Here is a 20238-nt window from a genome sequence, read left to right on the forward strand (position 1 = left end):
CCAAAGAATTTTAGTTTTAGGGCCCAATCCTACCCAACTTTCCAATGCTGATGCAGACAGCACTGCATCCTGCAGTGAGGTGGCAATCACAGAAGCTTCCTCAAAGTAGGGGAACAATACCTGGGGGCTGCATTGTGACAGCATCAGTGCTGGAAATTTGGATAGGATTGGGCCCTGTAATCCTATGCGTATTTACTGGGACTAACGGGGTGATCCTAAGCATGTTTATTCAGAAGTTAATTCTACAGAGAATGTGACTTGCTTCCAGGTAAGTGTGCTTATGATGGCTGCTAAATCCTGTCAAAATCAGTGGGACTTTCAAATAAATACAGTATGCACTGAATTGCTGCGCAGTTAGAGATTTTTTCCTCTTACGCAAACAAGGCTTACACATCTTTTTAACTCATTAGACTTGGCTGCCTTTCAAGCAAAAACTACACAAAACCATTACTCTATTATCCTCATCAAGATATAAAAAGAAAGGTCAAACTACTAAAGACTGAGTTTCCAGCAACTTTTGTTTCCAAAACAAGAGAGAAGATTATGGATTTTCCCCGCACCCATTTCTGCAACATACTGGATATTTAATAAAACTGTAAGAACTTAAGAACCACCACACTGGATCAGGCCAAAAGCCCATCTAGTTCAGCTTCCTGTACTTCACAGTGACCCACCAGATGCCTCAGGGAACACTCAAGAGACCTGCATCCTGGTACCCTTCCTTGCATCTGGCAAACCCTATCCAAAATGTCACAGAACTGAGACTGTACCTCTATTGCAGTTGTTTACAACCACTGTGCCATGCCAAACTGGTGTGCTGGAAATGGTCTGCAGGTGTGCCCCAGTAGTTTGGGGGTGCGTCATTTATTAGTAGAGCCATTGAGGGACATTAGGCCCCCCCAACAGCAGTGCTGTGCGCCTTCTCAATTGTGTAAAAAAAAATCTGATGGTGTGTCATGATCATTTTAGCATCTTATCAGTGTGCAGTGAGAGGAAAAAGATTGAAAATTTCTGATCTATTGCGAGCAAGTATTTCAAAGGACAAGCCTAAGTAAATGCACTACATTTCCTATCTCCCTTCTCCCAATGATCAGAGAAAAAGGATGTCATTCTACTTCCTTATCTCACCTGAGCGAATGCCCTAGTGACATAACCTGGGGGGGGTGTCTTTCAATTGTAGGAATCCTGAACTTTTAACAATTGTGTAGAATTGTGTTGTCACCTGTGAGATGACAAGCTGCACCTTGTCTATACAATTGTTAAAGGTCCCGTATCCCTGAAGTTGAAAGTTTGCCCACTTCTGACACACATGCGCGCACACACACACATACACAGAGAGAGAGAGAGAGAGAGAGAGAGAGAGAGAGAAGGAAGGCAGAGTTTCTTTATTTAATAGAGAACAGTGGTTCTCAAACTTTTAGCACCAGGACCCACTTTTTAGAATGAGAATCTGTCAGGACCCACCAGAAGTGATGTCGTGACCAGAGATTAAATCATCAAGAAGGAAAATTGTTAACAATCCTAGGCTGCAATCCTACCCCACAATTTACTATCATTGTTCAAAGCATATACACAGTAGCCTGTTAAAAGTAAAGCTCTGTCACATTTCCCCAAATGCAGTCACATACCATGGGAGCATGAAGTCTGATATATTAAAATATTGAAATGAATGGGGGCCCACCTGAAATGGGCTGACCCACAGTTTGAGAAACACTGATATACACAGTAGCCTGTTACAAATCTGTAGCTTCCCCAAATGCAGTCACATACCATGGGAGAATCTAGTCTGATATATTAAAATGAATGTGGGCCCACCTGAAATGGGCTCGTGATCCACCTAGCGGGTCCTGACCCACAGTTTGAGAAAAACCGATTATACACAGTAGCCTGTTACAAATCTGTAACACTTCCCCAAACACAGCCAAATACCAGGGGAGCATCAGCTTTAACATATTAAACATAAAACATTGAAATGAATGCAGACCCACCTGAAATGGGCTCGCGACCCACCTGGTGGGTCCCGACCCACAGTTTGAGAAGCACTGACTCTATTATATGCACACACATGAACACCCAACATCTGCACCTCCTCCTCCCTCCTGAGGAAAAGCCCCAGTGCCCGTCAGTGCTCCAGATCCAGAGACCTGCAGAGCCAGGGAAGGGGCAGCCTGCCCGTGCGCGTGCGGTGCCTGGTCAAACGCGCTGATCCATGGCACGCAGAGAGCTCCCTCCACCCACCTGTGCACTGGAGAGGCACAGGCGGTGCGCGCAGCCCTGAGGAGGAGCCGCCACCCTCCTCAGCCTCCCTGAGGGATCCCCCCAAGAGGCGCCCCCTTCCCTGCCCTGGCCGTTTCACAAAGACCGCCACCTCCAGCAGCAGCACCCCCAGCGCTCCCAGCCGCCCCTCTCTCCCCCCCACCCGGACTGCGGCTTCCTCCGCCGCCAACCCCCCCAAGTCTCCTCACCTGGCTTCGAAGTGCGCGGAGGTGGCCCCCCCACAGCGGTGAGCCGTCCAGCCGAGGAACCGCCGCCCGGCGCAAGCAGCCCCTGTACCTGACCTACTTTCCGCCTGGCTTGCCACTGAACGTCGCACCACTAACCTACTTTCCAGCCAATGGCTTCTCCCCCCCGCACCAAGCCCCGGCCCGCCTCTCGGCCAATCGCAGAGCAGCTGCGCGAGGCCGCTGACCAATAGAAAAAGAGCCGAGGCTTTTCCCCCCAAAGCCCGCCTTGCGCCCTCTCCGACCAATCCCCGGCGGTGGCCGGAGAGCAAGCGAGCCGGAATGGGGATATTGCTGTTGTTGCTCCCGCCTGCCTGAAGGACTGGAATTTGGCAGGGTTGGGCGGGTCGCTGAGGAGAATCTCTGTGTCGCGCGCCTGCGCGCGCGCGCTCTCCCTGCCGGGCTGTTGTGACCGTTGCTAACCGTTGCGTAAGGGATGGTTGAGGGAGGTTTAGAACGGCGGGGACCCGGATGCAGCCCAGTCTGGCCTGCGCGCGGCGGTGCCGTCAGGTCGAGCGCGGCGGCGTAGCTGGAGGGGGGCAAAGCCCCCGGTCTGGCAGGGAGTCTCAGCGCGACGGGCAAGCAGCCCCTCTCTCCGGAGCCATTCCTGGCGGAGGGAGCAAAACGGAGCCTTACGGCTGAGTAGACACGCATAGGATTTGGCTCCGAGGCTGCAATCCTAGCCACACTTCCCTGGGTGAAAGCCCCATTGATTATAATGGAGTGTACTTCCCCATTGTTTAAGCCCCATTGATTATAATGGATTATAATGGAGTTTACTTCTGAGTAGGCATGCATTACTTCCCCTGGGGGCTGGGGATAAGAATAGGCCCTCAGTTTGGCTGTACTTGTCCTAAGAGGCGACTAAACAGCCACCGGGTAGATGGGACTCCTTAGCCTGGGAAGACAGCTCATCTGAGAGAAGGAAAACTCTGATCCCAAACCTCCACTGCCTTGTGGCTACATCCAGTTATGGAAAAGGCTTCAGGAGTCAACCTCGAGGCAAAATCCAGAGCCAGAGTCCCTGAGGCAGTTCATGGCTGAACACAGTCACGTTCTGGCAACTCCTGCGACGCCGCTGGAACCAACCGTATTGGCCTCTGCCTTTCCATTGGACCATTTCAGCGACGTGGAGAGAGGGGATTTGCTGCATGGGTAACAGCCTATCCTCCATACCTACTTTACCCAGGCTTCGCGCACTGGAGAGGACACTCTGTTCCAGAACCACCATTCAGAGCGTGACACCATAGTCTTCCAAGACTGAAGGATGCCAACAAGGCATGCATAGGATTATGGCTGCTGTTCCAGAGCATCATGCCGTGTCAGAGCATCCCCTCCCTCCACAATCCTCTGAGCCTCATGGAAGCAGCAGCAGGGATGCAATGTGGGTGGCCTCCCCACCAGAGTCCTTCAAAAAAACTGCTGTGTGAGGCTTGCAAGCCCATGTGCAGGGTGCATGGGTCTTATGTGCTTGCACACCTCGCAAGGCAGTGCTTTTCGAAGGACTCTGGTGGGGAGGCTCTACCTCACCTGCCTCCCCACCCACCACACATTCCTGAGCAGCAGCAGGCATTTGTTTTCTGCTATTGCCTGGCTGGGAGAAATCCTCTATAGCTGCATCCTATGTGTGTCTGTGCAGAAGTCCCATTGAGTTCAATGGGGCTGACTCCCAGGAAAGTATGAATAGGATTGCAGCCCGAGGGCCCAATCCTATCCAATTTTCCAGCACTGGTGCAGCTGCAGTGCAACCCCAAGGTAAGGGAACAAATGTTCCCATGCCTTGAGGCCAATGACTTCCTCCCCATCACAGGATGTAGTGCACGCTCCATTGGCATGGCTGCACCGGCACTGGAAAATTGGATAGGATTGGGTCTACAATTTGCTGGCCCTTAATCCTCTCCAAGCAGGCAGTCCTCCCAGAATATGATGATGTCATCTCCATTTAAATGTTATTTACTCCCTACCTGAGGGCTGTAGGTAGGTCAAGGTGTATTTACTGGCTTAAAACCACAGGCAAACACTTCCTTCTAAACTGTCACAGCCTTTATTATGTAAAACCTTCACCCATGTTGCCTTGGCTTGTGAACTCATTCATTGCTTAGATTCACATTGCGTAATTTAAGCATTCTTAACCCTCATTTAATAAAAACATCCCTTTAATAAAAAGTGTTTAATAAAAAAAAAAAAGTCCTCATCTTCTTGTTTTCATGCTTAACAAATTCCAATGGTTAGTTTGTAATGGGGGGGAGGGGGAGAAGAGTCTTGTGGTGCCTTCAAAGACTTGCTCAGTCTGTGCTTATCTACTCAGAAGTCAGGATAATTGAGTTTAATGTAGTTTTTCTCAACCAGTGGTATTCATATTATCCAGTGGTATCCAGTGGTGTTACTTGAAATAGTGTCTGGTGCTACCCCTGGACACCTGCCACCCAGCAGCAAGATCAGTGATGCAATGCAACAAACAGCAGTAGGAGGCTTGACTTGGCAGGCAGAGCTCCAAAGCATGCTTACCACATGCTCAGAAAAGCACTTCCATCTGCCCTGAGCCATTTTTAGTGTTTGTTGCATCATATCTGGCCTCCAAAACCAGAAGTAACTAGTGATAATATCATCAGTTACCGTATTTTTCGCTCCATAAGACGCACCTGACCATAAGACGCACCTTGTTTTTAGAGGAGGAAAACAAGGAAAAAAATATTCTGAACCAAATAGTGTAATAAAATATTTAACAAGCTATAACAGAACAACATTTGAACCATGTAAAGTGAACAGCAGTCAACAGTGGCATTAAGAACCATTATCACTGTCATTAACAAATGGAGAGACTTAAAGGTTTGAGTACTCTAGTTTTCTGGAAACCCCAAGAATTCATCATCTTGAGAGTCAGAATTTATGAAGCTCACAAAAGCAGGTGCACACAAATAGGGGATCACATTATCTTTCTGCTACAATGATGTTCTGCTAAATTCCAATCCACTGGGCCTCATGCCCGCTTAAGGCTGATCAGTCCCCCTTGTGCAACTCACCAGTGCAGCAAGCAAAAGTAAGTCCAGTTCCAGTCCACAGATGCCAAGTAAATCAGTCCCATCAATCAGAGTTACCAAATCAGAGTCCAGAGCCAATAAGCCAAATTACAGTCCAAGGTCAGGTTCCAGGTAGGTCAGTCAAATCCATCAGGGTATCCAAGTCCAGTCACAATCCAGTCAGATTCCAAATTCAATAAACCCAGTCAGTCTCCTACTTCCAACCTGCACTCCTTCAAAACCCACAAACCCTTTCTGCCTCTGGTACTCCTTATATCCCTGAGGGCCCTATTGCCTTCCAGTGGCTGCAGCTGTGCAGCACACTCTGCTGGATGCCCAGGCCTTACCCTTAAAGGGGCCACTGCTGACACCACATCTACCTCCTCGCCAGTTCTTCCGTGATTTCCAATACAAATGAACAAGTGAAAAGTCCAACCACAACTTGAATTCTCAAGACACAACAAACCTCTGGATTTATGGTGAGAACCTAGCCTTACCTGGGGCTTGTGCAATAAGCAAACACTGGCATTCTGACCAAGGAGACAGTTTTTTCTTTGTGATGGGGGGGGGCTTACATTCAGATGCTGGATGAGGTGAGTGAAAGTGCCCCTCCCCTGCTGTGTCAGTGGGGGGGGGGCGCAGAGCATCTGTGTGTGTAAGTGAAGGGGGCAGCCTGGAGAGAGGGGGAAAGTGTTTGTGTTGCAGAGAAGTTGTGATGCTCTAGGCTTGGGGGGAGGGAAGAGTCTGTGATGCTCTAGGCTTGGGGGGGGAAGAGAGAAGCTGTGATGCTCCAGGCTTGGGGGGCAGAGAGAGGCTTTCATGGGAGTAAACCCCCCTGACTCTAATGGGACTTACTTCAGAGTAGGCATGCACAGGATTGGGCAGCGAGAGTGCCACCCCACCCACGCTTTCCTGGGAGTGAGCCCCAGTGACTCTGAGACTTACTTCTGAGTAGACACGCGGGCTTGCTCAGCAAGACTGTCACCCCACCCACACTTTCCTGGGAGTGAGCCCCAGTGATGCTGAGACTTACTTCTGAGTAGACACGCGGGCTTGCTCAGCAAGACTGCCACACCACCCACACTTTCCTGGGAAGCGGAGCCGAGCAGAGCAGGCAGGGGGCGGGGCCAGGGGCAGAGTTGTTGTTGTTTTTGCAGTATTCGCTCCATAAGACGCACACACTTTCCCCCCCACATTTTGGGGGGGAAAAAGTGCGTCTTATAGAGCGAAAAATATGGCACTTCCAGTGGTACTTCCAGTGGTGGACCGTGCAAAGTGGTATGGCAGGGGACAAACTTTGAGGAATGCTGGTTTAATGAGATTTGCTCCTGGGTGAGTGTGTATAAGATTGCAGCCTTATTGTGACAGTCTTGTCCCACATTAATACTAAAGTTGCCTTAGATTTCAAATTTGAGTTTATACACTAGCTTTACATCTCCAGAAGAGTCAAACCTATCCCCTTACTCTCCTCTTACAAGTACCCATGAACTATTTGGCCACTATTTCCTTCAACGTATAGAATTGTACCACACTGAGACTGAGTGAACACCCATTTGCTACTCTTTTTTGGTTTTGGTAGATTTAATAGCAGTTATAATTGGTAGACATCCAACATATAGATCTTCCCCATTGCTTCATCACTGTGCTAGGGGAAAGTGCATTTGTTCAGCATCTGTCTTATATCAAAAGCAATAGAACTATGCAAAAAGGAGAGTTGGAACTTATGGGCTCAACCCACCTTCATAAAACACACAGGAGAGCTGTGTGTCCAGGGGTTGAGCTGTCACCTTGCCTGAAAACGCTAAGCAGAATTGGTTGCTTGGATGGGATGGATTGCTGGCACAAGTGCTCTGGGTGGCATTCTTAGTGAGATATTATTTCACAGTCTCTCCAGCTGAATGGGTTTCATTATTGTTGTCCCTTTTTTGTATGCATTTTCTTCATACTTCCCTGAAGTGCTTTTTAACCACTTAACAATATGATAAGTGGAACTTGGCCCCAGTGCCATAGTGACCATGTGGAATTACCCTGCCAATCCCCCAGAAGCAGAGATGGCTGAGTCAGTGGTGCACCAGTGGGCAAGAAGCTTTTGTGCAGCTACCTACTCCTTCAAAAGAGGCTATTGGAGAAGGGAGAGGACAGAGTGAAGGGGAAATCTGGAAGCAGAAGTACCTGAAGAAACTCTTACTCCCTGGACAAACTGGGCCAAGCTACCCATTCCTCTGCACCACTAATGGCAGTGATGGTATTCACAAAAATTGTCCCTGTGAAAGATGATACTTAAAAAAAAAAAGACCCTGCTGAACTGTATAATCACATCTAGTTACTCAATTATGGCAAAATACCTCTTAAACTACAGTAAGGTGTCCATTAATTGGGCTCCACATTGATTTTTAGTTTCAAAATACACAGAAAAGTGCACCTTTCAAAGTGATAAAATGCAGAACTAACACTGCCATGCAGGAATTGCTCAATGTTGGGTTACTTGATTTGCAGCATTTACAAATATAAATCTTATATGTCCTAATCTTAATATATGCCAAATACTGAATATATAAAATACTAATGACATAAATGCATTAAGTATCTGTAGCTGATATTTCCATGAGATACAGGCAGCCAAGTCAAATCTATGATCCTCTATGGGGGAGAGGGGAGTTGTTGAGATATTTTCTACTCTCTTCCATCCATTCCTCCCTTCATTTTATTACTTGCTTGCCCCTCCCATTTCTGGTAGCAAGTTCACTTTTATCAAGTTGCCCTTATAGGACAGTGCCTTCCTATCTAATAAGAATATTGATGCCTTAGGAAATACGCATTAAAATAAAGGACTGAAAGCATCCCTTTTGACCACCATTTGTATAACAAAAAATAGATGCCAAAAAATTGGGACAGAAATGTTTTTCTTCAAAACCAGCTGCTAAGTTCCTAGCTCTCTGCATCTTACCACTTAAGTCTTATGTTGTTTTAAAATAGGGGTGTCCAAACTTTTTGGCAGGAGGGCCACATTATCTCTCTGACACTGTCTCAGGAGCCAGGGGGGGAAAGAATTAATTTACATTTAAAATTTGAATATATTTACATAAATGAGTATATTAGAGATGGAACTTATATGGATAAATGCAGCTATCACAGTATCTTGCAATAGCTCAAGGCCTATAAAAGACCTTGTGCAAAGCAAGGCCAGCCTTTCCTTTGTTGCCACTGCTGCTTCACAGGCATGAAACAGCAAGCAGCAGAGGGAGTCCTCAGCCTGCAACTCGTGCAAGAGGTCAAACAGTCTTGCCCTCACACTGAGAGTAGTTGCATCGGGCCAGAGCAGCAAATCTCTGAAGGGCCAAAGGCTCATTGGAGACTGGGGGCTTCCCATGGACCGGTTTGGGGGTCCCAAGGGCCACAAATGGCCCCCAGGCCAGGGTTTGGGCACCCCTGTTCTAAAAGAATTTAGGAACATGAAATTTGCAAAATCACCCATCTCAGAGCCCAATCTTGTGCTTGGTGACACGGCTCCATGCCACCGAGCACTGTTGCCTCACCGCGGAGCTCCTGCCCGTGCTAGGCCAGCGCCAGCGGGTGCTTCCATGGCTCAGCGGTCTCCCGGTTTGGGAAGCAGGGGCAGGGAGGAGGCATTCTGGGGAGGGGGGAGGCCGGTGGGGGGCGGATAGAGTGCGGGAGGAGGCATGCTGGGGGGGAGGGAGGGAGGCAGGTCTAAGGTGCTCACGGAGGGCTCTGAGCCCTACAGGAGCACCTTTACGGTAAAGTGAGTAGCCCCATTGTGGGGCTGCTTACCTTACCCAGGAGAAGGGGACAAAAGTCCCTTTCTCCCGAGGCGCCTCTCACGGTAGCCTGGGGCACGCAGGATCCAGCGGCAGCCCTTCTCTGTGCCACCGAGCCTGGGCGCCCCTGGCAGCTCAGGATTGGGCTGCCAGTCTGTGGTGGATTGCAGGGCCATTCATGAGGTAAGCTGTCACATCAGGGCCCAATCCTATCCAACTTTCCAGCACCAGTGCAGCCACAATGCAGCCCCAGGGTAAGTGAACAAATGTTCTCATATCTTGAGGGTGCCTCTGTGACTGCCTTCCCTCAACAGGATGCAGTGTATACCCAATTAGCACAGCAGCACCGGCACTGGAAAATTGGATAGGATTTGGCCCTCAGACAGCAGATGGGGGGGGCTCTCTTCTCTGTCCACCTTCTTGACTCCATTGTTCCTCCTTCTCATTCTACACCTTGAATTGTAAAAGGAAGAGGGAGAAGAAAGGAAAAGGAAATGTGGAAGGGAAGAGGCTGCTGAGCCAAGACATTGGAGACTGGGAATAGCAGGGGCTGGCATATCATAAAGTAAGAAGGGGCAGAATTTGCATGCCACCTCAGGCATCAGGCCATGGAAGGGCCCTGTTGGATTGCCTGTATTGGCAGGGGCCTGGATTTTATTGTCCCTTATGTCCCTTCCAACTCTGGTTCTTTGGTCTTAACAATTCAGCAGCTGTTTCATCTGGATAACAAGTACTTGAGATAAACCACAAGAAATAGAAAGCTAATACTGTACTGGAAGCAAAAAGTTAACATGACTGCCTTGAACTCAGGAAGGATGGTAAGATGTGGTATAAACCATTTAATTAAACAAACAAATAACACTATTTATTCCTCCTTTTCCCATAGTGATTGCTTCTAACACACTGTTTGTTCAACCACACTCACATGATAAGATATGAGATCTTTGCACATCTTTGCTTGGTTGCACATCTTTGCTTGATTGCATATTAAAAGTATACATGCTATGCCGCACCATATTTAATCTGTGTAAAAATAAGCAAAAATATATCTTAAACTGTAAATATTATACTAAATTACGCCTTACATTTTAAGAATGTATCCTAAATGCACTTATTATGAACTAACTGCATAGGCTTGTGAAGCTTGTCTCATAATGGGAATCAGGACAGGGGAATTTACAAAGCCTTATGAACTTGAGAGTGAATTCTAACTGCGAAGACAAAATTATGGGGTAAAAGATTGTGAAACTTTCCAACAGATGTCATTGATAGTTCTGAGAAGGCCAGTGAGCATTTTTAATAACCCCATTTCTGAAGTGTTTCTGCACTGTGTCTCTGAGGAAACTTTTGGTGAGAAAAGTATTGATAAAACTGTGGACAAGGGAGACACCTAAAAGAGTAAAATAGCTCCTCAGTCCAACTCTTCATGACATAATTTTGTGATTTCTGCCTATAGTTTGCACCATTTTTAGGGTGCAATCCTAACCCTTTTTTCCATACTGACATAAGGGTAATGCAACTTCAAGGGAACAAACATTGCCATACCTTGAGGAGGCTTCTGTAACTGCCCCCCCCAACTGCAGGATGCAGCACAAGCCCCACTAGCACAGCTATGCCAGTGCTGGAAAGTTAGTTAGGATTGTGCCCTTAATCACTTATCCCCTTAGCCCTTCCACTGTTCTGTCACTTTCCCATTGCTCTTTAAGGGCCCAGTCTTATCCAATTTTCTAGTACTGGTGCAGCTGCAATACAGCCCCAAGGTAAGGGAACAAATGTTCCCATACCTTAAGGAGGTCTCTGTGACTGCTGCACCACCACAAGATGCAGTGCATGCCCTATTGGCACAGTTGCACCGGCACTGGAAAACTGGATAGGACTGGGCTCTAAATGAGGCCAGCAGCTTCCACAAATATCACTGAGCTTCTAAAGTGCATCTGCAAACAGCTGCAGAATAACAACAGGGAATATGGCATGACATTAACAGTCTGCTCTCACAATGATTTTCTTTCATGTTAATGCATTTAAATATTGCAACCCTGGAGGCATCTTCATGGTACTATTAGTGTCCTGCCATTCTTGGGCTCCCACTGTTCTGCTGCAGTGTATGTCCCTGGGGTCTACTTCATCACAAAAATGCTGCAAGATTTCCACAGTCATTGTGTGCTGCTACAGTAGTAACGTCCCTCCTCACTACTGCAGCCACCCCCTCACACTGCCACAACTTCAACTCTGCAGTTGCCATGGCAACATCAACCCCCTCAAAGTGCCATAGAATCAATGCTGCAATGCCATAGCAATGACATCAGGCTGCCAGGGCTGCGGCCCAGTGTTACCATCTTCACATGCCATCGAATCCAACTGCCACAGAAGTATTTCACAGTTTCACAAGATCACCATGACAACCCCAGCAAATGATATCACACCAGAGTACCAACTCTGTGGCCATGGCAATTTCACCCACATACTGAAAGAAAACAATGAAGCAGAATTAGTGACTGTAAGTATTCTGTGGAAACCCAATCATATTTTTGTCATTGAAGAAGGGAATCTTGTTGGCTTTTCAGGTCACAGGGAACATCTCTTGCACATCTTGCCTTGTGACCAACTCGCAGGGCAGCTTTTAGAATAACATGAGTTGAAGGTGTGCATGTACATGTATTGTATTTGCAAGACCATCACATATTCCCTTGGTGAGATGGAATCAGCTGTCATTTTGTAGACAATATGTGAAATCCACTATGAGGTGGGGTGAACTCTGAAAAATTTCTCCAGAAAAGATGTGTATATCATGAGCCACGCTGAGGGTTCCTTTGAGGTAAAAATGTTCAATGCAATTCAGTGAATGTCTACTCAGAAGTAAGCCACGTTGAATTCAATGAACCTTACTTCCAAGAAAATGTGCTTAAGGAGGGGGGGGCGGGTGGACCTCAGAAGCACCAAAGTGTCAGATCACCAAATAAGTCAGATCTTATTCTGTCTTTCCCAGGCTGCCATGCCCGCATCCCATTTTTCTCCTTGGTCTTATGCCAGCAAAATGGCTAGCATAGGTCTGGGTAGATACATAGGTGATTGGGCAACCTACCAGGAGATAAATTTTAAGTTTTACTTATTGTCCAATAACTCCCCACTACCACCACTGAATGCAACATGCAATCTGTCAGCACAGCATCAACAGTGAGGGATAGGATTGGGCAGTAAGGGCCCAGTCCTATCCAACTATACAATGCCAATGCAGCCCCAAGGTAAGGGAACAAACATTCCCTTTCCTTGAGGAGGCCTCTATGTCTGCCCGCCTACCACAGGATACAGCACACACCCTGCTAGCATGGCTGCATCAGCACTGGAAAGTGGGAAATGATTGGTCCCCAAGTCTCATATTGAAACCAATGGGATTTTAAAAGTGCTTAACATGGCTGGATCATGTCCTAGATGTTCTAACCTGTTCACATTGGAAGCTAACTCATTCCACCCAAGGGTGTGCCTAATAATTGACAAACTTGCAGCGCGGGATCACCCTGTATTTATCTACCTTTTATGGAAAAGGACAGGAAGTACTTAGTGAAGCATTCCAGGAAGATTATTCATTATCTGTATTTATGAATCAGATTGTCAAGAAGGGAGTTTCCAAAAACTGTTCAATGATTCTTTTGAACTTGGCTTCAGCCACATAAACAGCACAGTCATTTAACCTGGAAAACTGGGAAAGCCTGATTCAGTATTGCAGACCTGTCAAGAAACAAAGTATTTCAGTTTTCTTCTCCAAGTGTATTTAACAGAAAGTATAGCATTTGGTACAACTAATACGCCGCATTTGGTAGCTGCAGTTCTATTGTAGGCTCTCCCCACATCCACACTGCAAATGACAGCAGTTGAAAGGTTAGAGACAGACTGCACAGTAGAAATTACTATTCAAGCTCACAAACATGGTGTTTACTTCTTCATTTTTTGTACCACTTCATGTGTTTCTGATTTAGCACATGAGTACTAGCCTAAGAGAATGGGCAGCTGTTGCCCAGACAGTACTATGTGGTGGCTTACATCAAATATTCTCAAGGACAACAAAAAAATTGAACTTCGGTAAGAGAAAACAAAATGTAGCTAACTTCAAGAAATATATTAATTAGGAGCAAAACTATACTCCACCACACTTTTCAATCAGAGCTTATTCCCAAAATCCCTTACAATCAAAATTAACAAAAAAATACAATATACTAGATACAATATATTGAGGGAAAGTGCTTAGCTTATGGGAATGTCTTGTAGTCCTTGGTAGTTGTAAGGCAGCTTTTGGGTTTTTCCCTTCCCAAGGAGGAGTAAGAAAGAGTAGTAGATGGACTTAAGAGCTGGCTGGAGGCAAAGATGTCAGCCCACAAAATCAGTCCATCTGCTACTAGTTGTAGCCTTCTAGTTTCTGGAAATTGATGATGCAGCTCAGATTCCAGGCTCTTCTGTCCAGAGCTTAAACATAGGGAGAAAAACTGTCCAAGAAGAATATGCTGGATGCAACAGGTTCATTTCCAGCACCACTTGCTTCCAAAACAGTATCACAAGTCTGCATTTTTCAGAATCAGGTTTGTAAGATCCTCCAGATGCAACAATACAACTTGACTATCAGTAAGTTTGCTGACAGGTGTTTCAAGGGCTTATTGATTTCTCTTTAAGAGTATGACTACCTATTATCATGATAATTGCAGAGCTAAAGGGAACAACCCACTTGAGGCTGAATGCTTAAATGGCATGAAAGAGCATGAACTTGGTGGTTCTTGGTACATCTGAGAGGCAAGCACCCATAATGAAAGTCATTTTTTCCAGTTCTACAGCATCATCATATCATGTTGGAGTAATTTTGTATTTTAAGGTTTATATGGTAATGGGTCCAGTCCTCTCTGCACCTGTTCCAGAAAAACTTCCTGCCCAATCCTATCCCCCACCATGTTATAGCATTCAGCTGCAATGTGGGATCGGTGATCAAAATGACCTACAGGAGGTTTTTTTTTTTTAACTAACCCTCCTCCTCCCTGGTAGGCTGCCCAATTGCCTATGGGTCTCCTTGGACCTGCACTAGACCTTGGGTCTATGGGTCTTGCCTATGGGTCATAGACCATAGACCTTGCCTATGGGTCTCCTTGGACCTGCACTGCATTGCTACAAGTCCAAGGAGAACCTGGGTCACAGCCAGGGTGACAAGATGTCCTCTTTTTCCAGGACATGCCCCCTTTTTTAGCCTTGTGACCTAGAAAAGACTCCTTTTCCCTGTGAGCGGGCCCCGCAGGTAGCACATAGCCTTCTTGTAATTAATAAATTCTATGTAATGTAGTTTTAAATGTAATAATATGGTATTTAACCACATGAAATCAAAATAAGAATGTTTTTAGCTTTTATTTTGTCAGTCCTACATTTTTCTTGGGGGTCCTATGTTTTGAGGTGCCTTGTCCTCTTTTACTCCTATGACATCTGGTTACCCTGGGCACAGCAGGCAGAAAAATAAGGGATAAGATCCTACATATGCAACTGCCACCAGATGGACCCCTCCTCCCCAACACCTCCCCCGTTTGTCCTCCAATACATTTAATTACTCCCCCTACCCAGCTAAGTCCTGCCCCCACCATCATCAGTACCTGCAGAGCTTCCTGGAGCTACTACTGTGTGTGCTGCACCTCTTGCTGGTTGCTACAGCAGCCCACGGTAGCATACAACAGCAGCCCAGCTTTTGCACAACCATAAAGGACCTTACATTGCTGGAACACTAGCGGTAAGAAAAGAGGTGATATTTATCATCCTCAGGGCTTATCCTTAAGACATTCTTGTGATTGGCAAATCATGAAGCATGTAAACCCAGTCCAAACAGCTGAATCTTGCATAGATAATGCATTAAACATGTAGGGCAGTGGTTCTCAAGCTTGTAGCACCAGGACCCACTTTTTAGAATCAGAATCTGTCAGGACCCACCAGAAGTGATGTCATGACCAGAAGTTATGTCATGAGCAGGAAAACTTTTGACAATCTTAGACTGCAATCCTACCCACACTTACCCAGGAGTAAGTCCCATTTACTATCATTGTTAAAAGTATAAACAGATTAGTCTGTTAAAAGTACAGATCTGTAACATTTCCCCCAATGCAGTCACATACCATGGTAGTATCAAGTATAATATATTAAAAATAAATGGTTGGCAACCTTCAGTCTTGAAAGACTATGGTATAAGCCTACAGCACCCAGTATTCCCAGGCGGTCTCCCATCCAAGTACTAACCAGGCCTGACCCTGCTTAGCTTCCAATATCAGACAAGAATGGGGGCCCACCTGAAGTTGGTTCGCAACCCACCTAGTGGGTCCTGACCCACAGTTTGAGAAACATTGATGTAGGGGTTAACAATCATGACTGGTGCCATGTGTTCCAATGGTTAAGTTGTCCCTGTAACAAATGTGAAAGCAAGGGTCTTCTTTCCCGCTTTTGTCCTCACTGTGAGGTAAACCCAGCCACTTATATCCAAATATGTTATTCACAGTCTCTATACTGACTGGATTTTCAGTCAGGATTTTTTTTTCCCTGCCCTACCTGAAGATACCAGAGACTGAACCCAGAACATTCTGCAGGTGAAGAATCTGCTCTGCCACTAGGTATGGTCGCTCTCCATACTCTTGAGGAAAGGAAGATAGGACACAAAGCAAGCACCAAGTGTGAATGATCAGCCTGACCTTTGAACCTCCTGGCTCTCATTAAGGTTTCTGGAGAAGGTATCTTGAGAATTAAAGGGCACAATCCTAACCAGGTCTACTCAGAAGCAAGTCTTATTTTGTTCAATGGGGCTTACTTTCCTGAAAGTGTGGTTAGGATTGCAGCCAAAGTGATGTACAACCAACATAACTTTGGAGTGCATCTATGCACTTTATTTCCTGGTTTTCTATTCCCACATCAAAGTACCTTGTTGACTGTCCTGCATCTGCTCTACCACCCAAAAACCCCCACAGTTTCACTCCAGCAATGACTCTTGCTTCATTTCCAGTTCTCCTGAACCCAACCTACTCCACCCAGGTTGCTGCCCAGATCTTCTAGTTCATACTGACATCATGGACCAACAGCCTGCTTGGCTGGCTTTCACAGAACATTCTCAAAGGATTTTCTCTCTTCTTCTCCTCCCCACATTCTTCCCAAATTGTAAAAACTTTAAATCATCTGAATCCAACTTGTTCCCTCTCTATGAACCATAGGCTTCTGCTAGTTCTCCACCATGCCCAAACAACTTTTGTAAACTTCTCTAGAATCCTTTGCATGACTACTTAGAGTTAGTGGGACTTATTCTCATGTAAGCATAGATAAGTTTGGGGCCCAAGGAACTTGAATCTAAATATTAGGATTGAGAGAAAAATGTATGCAAATGATAACATGTTTTATGAGTCAAAAAGAAAATGTGACCATCATGTTCACATATCCTAGATGAGTTCATGCTCAAGAGATGATCTTCAAGTAAGATGGAACATACATAACTGGCTCAGAAGTAAAGTGAAGGCTGAGGCAGTTTGTCTCCTCCTTCTTGCCTCCCTGACTTTCTTGCTAGGTAGGCAAGAAGGAGAAGTGGGTGGAGCCAAGCAACAATCAGGATTGCTCTACTTCTGTTTTGAGTGTTACCTACCTGTGAGTAGACATTACAGAAGGCTCTTGGAGGGGGAGTGCATTACTGTCAATGCAATGCTGTCAATGACCAGTTTTCACAATGGTGAAAATGGGTGAAAAGCGGTGTGCCCCAAGGATCTGTCCTGGTGTTTTTCAACCTCTTCATAAAAGACCTGGAGGCAGGGCTAAGCAGCAAGGTGGCCAAGTTTGCAGATGACACCAAACTTTTCAGAGTGGTGAAGACCAGAAGAGATTGTGAAGAGCTCCAGAAGGATCTCTCCAAACTGGGAGACTGCGCAGCAAAATGGCAGATGCGTTTCAATGTAAATAAGTGTAAAGTCATGCACATTGGGGCAAAAAATCAAAACTTCACATATAGGCTAATGGGTTCTGAGCTGTCTGTGACAGATCAGGAGAGAGATCTAGGGGTGGTGGTGGATAGCTCAATGAAATGTCGACCCAATGCGTGATGGCAGTAAAGAAGGCTAATTCCATGCTTGGGATAATTAGGAAAGGCATTAAGACAGCTAATATTGTAGTGCCATTGTACAAATCGATGGTTAGGTCACACCTGGAGTATTGCGTCCAGTCCTGGTTGCCACATCTCACAAAGGATATAGTGGAGATGGAAAAGGTGCAAAAGAGAGCAACAAAAATGATTACTGGGCTGGGGCACCTTCCCTATGAGGAAAGGCTACAGCGTTTGGGCCTCTTCAGTCTAGAAAAGAGGTGCCTGAGGGGGGACATGACTGAGAAATTTTAAGCAGGGGATGGACAGAGTAGATAGAGAGACACTCTTTTCCCTCTCACATAACACCAGAACAAGGGGACATCCACGAAAGCTGAGTGTTGGGAGGGTTAGGACAGACAGAAGAAAATATTTCTTTACCCAACGTGTAATTAGTTTGTGGAACTCTTTGCCACAAGAAGTAGTTATGGAATCTGGCCTGGATGCCATTAAGATGGAATTGGACAAATTTATGGAGGAGAAGTTCATTACTGGTTACAAGTCATAATAGTATGTGCAGGGTCTTGGTTTTAGAGGCAAGCTGCCTCTGATCGCCAGATGCAGGGGAGGGCACCAGGACGCAGGTTGTGCCTGTTGTCTTGTGTGCTTCCCTGGGGCATTTGGTGGGCCACTGTGAGATACAGGTAGATGGGCCTTTGGCTTGAATCAGCAGGGCTCTTCTTATGGTCTTATGCTGTATAACTTAGCACTATATTACACTGCCACCTGGCTGCTTGTGGGTGTAACACCTATCCTGTACCAGCTGCACTGGTTATCACTTTGGTTTCCAGGTCTAATTCAAAGTATTGGTACTGAACTATAAAGCCCTACCACATGATTGGAGCCCAGATTTCTGCAAGGACTGCCTTCAGCTCTATTAGCCTGCCCAAGTTCTATGACCAGCCTCGCAAGCCTTCCTCTTTGGTCTGCACTGACATAAATTTGGTTGGCAAGTACCAAGGAAAGGGCCTTTTGTGTGGTGGCACTATGTCTTGGAAGATATGAAGAGGAATATGAACTTGAGGAAGTTCACCAGAATGTCCTCTGATCTGTGATGGCATTACCACATGCAAACTGGGACAGAGTGCCTATATCTTTAACCATTGTATAGAAGAGGTAATTTTGGCCAGTTTAAACGCTCAACATGAGTTTAAAAAGCTGCACCAGCCAAAATTTCCTCTTCTATGGTTAAAGGTACTGTATCTGCACTCTGTCCCAGTTTGTATCTCGTAACCCAAGTCTGTGGGAACTTTTAAATGGGTGATAAATACTATTTTTTTTTCTGCCAGACTTTCCAGTGACTGATTTTATTGATTTTTCATTCAATTGTTTTAACCTCTGACACTTGCTGTTTTAAAAGTACCTGCTTTTGTTTATACCAGGGGTCTCCAAACCCTGGCCCGGGGGCCAGATGCGACCTGCAGCCAGCCTCTTTCCGGCCCGCGGCCAACCTCTTGTCCCCTGAAAGCCTCAGGCCCACTTGACTGAACATGACCAGAACTGTGCTCTGATTGTGTCTGGAGGGTGTTCTGAGGGCCAGAGAGGTTGAATGAATGAGCCCATTCATTCACTCATCTAAGTTCCATCTCTAATTTATTTATTTAAATTTTATATTTAAATATTTTTTTCTGGCCTTCCACACCATGCCAGATATGTGATGCGGCCCTCTAGCCAAGAAGTTTGGAGACCCCTGGTTTACACTGACAATTTGTTATCAGGCATGCTCTGAGATGTGTGAAACATACACAAGGGGAATTTGAATGCATGGGCAATAGTTTGTGACACACCTCAATGGACTGTCACTGAATGAAATAGACATAGATATAGAAATAGACATAGACATAGATAGAAATAGATGAAATCTATTTCATAGATGAAATAGACATAGATAGATATAGATAATAGACAGACATAGGTCCAGCACAACCTAATTTATTGTGGGAATTAGTATACAATAAAGAGAAAAGGGCTCAGAAAATATGCAACACACACCCCCTTAAGCCCTAATGGTAGTGATTGCTGGGCAATATGAGGAAAAGGGGAAATAGTTTGGGAAGAGGAGGAATGCTTAGAAATACAAATTGAAGGAAGGAAAAAGAGAGGAAGAGAGAAAGAGAGGAAAGGAAATACAGCTATGAGGCCAACTGAAGTGCCTGCTCTGAGCTGAGCATTGGGGGTGTGTTTGTGTGATGAATTGATAAAGGATGCCTTGCACCTGCTTACTGCCCCTCTCTGGGCCACTTGCTGAGCTGTGTCAATCAGCTCTTTGATGGTCCTCTTCTCACTTGCTGAGAGCAAGCGGGAAGACATTCACAGCCCAATCCTATCCAATTTTCCAGGGCCCTTGCAGCGGTATCAGTGGAATGTGTGCTGCATCTTTTGGTTGGGAGGCAGTCACAGAGGGCTTCTCAAGGTAAGGGAACATTTGTTCCCTTACCTCCAGGCTGCATTGTGGCTGCACCGATGCTGGAAAGATGGATAGGACTGGGCCCTCAAGGCAGTGGTAAGGCACCTCTTCCGCCAGTGCACCTGCTGCATTTGCTTGCAGTGGTGGAGTTGCAAGAAGCAGCAGCAGCATTATCAGTCCTGATTGTTAGAGTTTCACAAGCGATCAGGGTAGATCGCTTGTCTCCACCTAATTCTTCTTCTTGCCTGCCCAGCGAGAAGGCCAAGTGGGCAAGAAAGAGAAGAGGAAGAGCACCCCAGCCTTCTTCCATTTACCTGCAGCTCTAATGCCTCCTCTTACTCTGCCTGGCCCTGTTTTAAAGCACCCCCAACATTAACCTTGCCCAACTGGCCATTTCACCAAGCAGCTGAGC

General features: G+C 46.1%; 1 protein-coding gene across 1 annotated transcript in view; it reads right to left on the minus strand.

Annotated features, from left to right (window-relative positions):
• The window catches only part of BMAL1 (basic helix-loop-helix ARNT like 1), a 65250-nt gene extending 62650 nt beyond the window's left edge, over positions 1-2600 (minus strand). Inside the window, exon 1 of the mRNA XM_066617833.1 lies at positions 2466-2600. The gene's annotated coding sequence lies outside the window, so the exon portion shown is untranslated. The remainder of the gene's footprint in view (positions 1-2465) is intronic.
• Positions 2601-20238: the final 17638 nt, after the last annotated feature.

This window comes from Tiliqua scincoides, chromosome 1, assembly GCF_035046505.1.
Source record: "Tiliqua scincoides isolate rTilSci1 chromosome 1, rTilSci1.hap2, whole genome shotgun sequence".
NCBI classification, from domain to species: Eukaryota; Metazoa; Chordata; class Lepidosauria; order Squamata; family Scincidae; genus Tiliqua; species Tiliqua scincoides.